General features: G+C 45.7%; 1 pseudogene; it reads right to left on the minus strand.

Annotated features, from left to right (window-relative positions):
* Window positions 1-964: 964 nt before the first annotated feature.
* On the minus strand, window positions 965-2,862 carry LOC129680991 (E3 ubiquitin-protein ligase Mdm2-like; annotated as a pseudogene).
* Between the last annotated feature and the right edge of the window lie 945 nt (window positions 2,863-3,807).

Consider the following 3,807-nt stretch of genomic DNA (forward strand, 5'->3'; position numbering starts at 1 on the left):
TTAGATCAACAATGTCAATACGAAACTATCCTTTGGTTGCTATAAACTTACAGTCCAGATGATTTTATTGTCTATACTTGAACATGTAAAACATACAAGGTCCTTCAATCAAAGGGGAAGGTTATTATGAATCATGAGATTAGTCTATGTGGGTGGACAAGTCATTTTAAAGTATTATGCATGTTTTAAAATAAGTTCTCTGAATCCATGTTTTGAATTAGCCTTTCTGAATGGACAGGTTTCCAAACCTAGCCTAAGAACCGGCCTGAAACTTAGGCAACCATCAGGAACCATGGATCTGAACCAAGGCCTCAGACCTTTCTACCTGGGAGACAACAGTGTAACATTTGAAAGCTGGAAATAAGGTATGTGTTTTTACTTACATGTTACCAGATATAACTCATACTTTAAAAAAAAAGTGTGTGCATGTGCCCACATAGGGATCAGAGAACACCTCTGTAGAACTAGAACTGGTTCCCTCCTTCGGGGGTCCCAGGGATCAAGCTCATGTCGGCAGGCTAACACAGCAGGTGCCAGTACCTGCTGAGCCATCCATCACTCTAGCCCATAACTTACAACTGCGAGAGAACTAAGCCATTTCGATAACTTAAATATATTCAGTCCATCACATAGCCTTTAACTCCTTACATGAAAGCTACTAAATAAATAAAATGTCCTTACATTAACAGAAAAAAAAATCAAATTCTTCTTATGTAGTCAGTCCTCAGGAGGGTCCACCACTGTCTTCAGGAGATGGAGAGGACTCACCTCACTGCATGAAGTTCACTTCCAACCGTCCTTCCAAGTGGAGAGCATTAAAATGTAAGGGTGAAAAAGGAGCAACAGAGCTAATGCAAATTACATTAAAACCCAAATGTAGAATATATAACCAAGAGAAGATTTCCTTTAAAAAGAAAGAAACATTCACTATTCTTACTCTCAAAGGTAAATTATACAGTAAATTTTACATGGACTGAGGCACTTTTTTGGCTTTATTGTATACAAATAAAAATAAAAACCCATGTTGTCTAACTTTGGAAGTTATATAGCTATAAAATTCTATTTTTATGGCCAGGTAGCTAGCTGAATAAGCTAGCACAATCATGTGAACTGGTTGTCTGCATACTGGACAGGGTTTATTTCTTTTGTTTTTAAGCTCCTTTGCACATGTGCAGTGAAATGAATCCTCCCCTTCCGTGTACTGGCAGTGTTCGTGTTCAGTGTCGCCGTGAACAATGCAGACATTCTGAGGAGACTCACACACGGTTCAACGGCCTGAGAGAGAAGCTAGACTCCACACTTTCTCCTTTGACTTGTGTTCTTTCCTTCAACTCTCTGACATCTTCTTGGGGGCCTATAAACTGCGGGGGGGGGGGCTATAAACTGGAGGTCGATGGCTGGGAATAGTCCTCCCTCTCTTGTGACTGGGAGGCTCACTTGACTTTACCCTCTTTTATTTTTCCTCAGTGGTCGAACCTTTAGACTCATTCACTGTACTTTTCCTGCCCTCTGGAACACCTAAGGCTTCTTGTGCCTGAGCTGAGTTTTCCAGTTTGGCTTTTCCGGAGATTTCCCCTTTATCTTCTGGAAGCCATGAAGGGTCCAGCATCTCTCGCAGTGTGGTGGAAGGGGACGATTCATTTCATTGCAAGAGGGACTTTTCCAACAGTCAGCTGAGGACATTTCAGGCTGTCCCTCAAATGGGTCTGCAGCACTGCCTGACACACGTGACTGGACCTCATCATCCACATCTGAGAGCCGTACTCTTCTTCACTCAGAGACTCAATTTCAGATTCTATGCTAAACTGATCAGAAGCTGCATCCTGATCCTGCATCACGTACGCCATCATCAGGCTCCTGATGATCTGGGTCTCTGCGGACTCACTGCTGCTGCTGCTGCTCCCGTGCCTCTTAGCACACAGAGCCAGGCTCTCTCGTCAAAGGAAAGGGATCTGTGGCACTTCCTTTGTGGGTCGCCAGGTAGTTCATCTGCATTTTCTTCCGTCTCACTCATGGCTCTCCTGCTAGGTGAGGGAGGTGGTCTAGAAACTGAATCAGAAGACGAAGGCTTCTCTTCTTGTGGCTCTGGCACAGGGTACTTGAGATCACTCCCACCTCCAGGCTGATAGCTGCTCTTACTCATCGAAGTGCCAGAGCCTAAAGATTCTTGCTGACCTACGACCACCAAGTTCCTGTAGATCATGCTATATACTTTCCTGTGCTTTTCACAGCCAAGTGTGGCACTCCAGACTTCTAGAACATCATTTGCTGCTTCTCATCATATAATCCTCGAGACACAACATACTGGCCAAAGTAAACCATAATCTCTTTCACAGGGTAAATATCTTTTCTTGCGCACCGACAGACTTTCAACAACTTCAAATCAATGGTTTTGGAACATCCAGTGCCCCTTGTTCCGCAGCTGGAATCTGTGAGGTGCTTACAGCCCCCTCGGTAGACACAGAGGTATTGCACACTGGCCTGGATCCACGCAGGAAAAGCACCGTCGCCGGGGAGGGCACAGGCGCGCGTCTGCTGGCGAGCAGACGGCTGCGGGGAAAGGCAGGATTTCTTTAAAGAGCCGGGCTGGAGGCAAGTCAGCAAGTCAGAACGCAGCTCCTCCAACAGCCAACGCGGAACGTGTCCGAACCTGACCTGCTGGTCCCCGCGACCCTTCAAGGGGAAGGCGGAGGCCGGGGGCCTGGGCTGAGCGACCCACGGAGGGCGCCGCCGCTCCTCGGCCACCCCGGCCTCGGGAGCCCCGCAACCAAGCGGAATTCCGCGCCGCGCGCCCCCTACCGCCCGCGGGCAGAGAGGGGAAAACACGGCCCCAAATTCCACTTTTCTAATTGCTTGCTGCATACCTCAGCCTTGAGCGTGAATATAAAAATATAAGAATATAGTATAAATATAAAAATATTTATAAGAAAATATAAGAATATATATAAGAATATAAGAAAACTATAAGAATCTAAGAATCAGGGCCGATTCTTTCTCCTTCAGAGGAGACTGAAAGTTTTGCTTCACGACATTTTGTGCTTGCTCCCTGGTTCTTGACACCACAATATTCACCTTTAAAAAAAATTTTTATTGGTCCATTTAAAACGTGTTATACTATGGAAGTGACTATGCAAATCAGCATGACCTCAAAATCATGGATAAGAATTTGCCTCCAAAGTGCTGGGATTAATAACATGTGGCACTATGCTAGGCAATGTTCATTTTTGAAAATTATTGTATGGGCACTGAGAGCAAACACCTGAAATGAGCTGAAGAGTACTGTTCCAATACTCCAACGCTCGTTTAAATCTATATAATTTAATTCTCTCTCTCTCCCTCATTTTAGTTGTTATTTTATTTGTCTGAGTGTTTTGCCTGTATGTGTACCTTTGTACCCCGTTCATGCCTGTGGGCCAGAGAGGCCAGGAGATGGTGTCAGGACCCCTGGAACTTGAGTGACACATATTAGTGAGCTAGCTGCCTTATGTACTGAGAATGAAACCTGATGCAATGCTGAGACCCATAACCAAGCCTTCGGCAGAGTGTAGGGAATCATATGAAGGAAGGAGGAATTAGTATAACCTAGAGGGGACAGGGAGCCCCACAAGGTCTGGGCACAGGGGTCTTCTCTGGGACTGTTTATCCAACCAAGGACCATGCACGGATATAACCTAGAACCCCTGCTCAGACATAGCCCATGGTAGCTCAGTATCCAAGTGGGTTCCCTAGTAAGGGGAACAGGAATTGTTTCTGACATGAACTCAATGTCTGGCTCATTGAGCTTCCCCTCCTCCCCCCCCCCCCCCC

Source organism: Psammomys obesus, unplaced genomic scaffold (assembly GCF_907164565.1).
Source record: "Psammomys obesus unplaced genomic scaffold, mPsaObe1.curated_primary_1811, whole genome shotgun sequence".
In the NCBI taxonomy this organism is placed as follows: domain Eukaryota; kingdom Metazoa; phylum Chordata; class Mammalia; order Rodentia; family Muridae; genus Psammomys; species Psammomys obesus.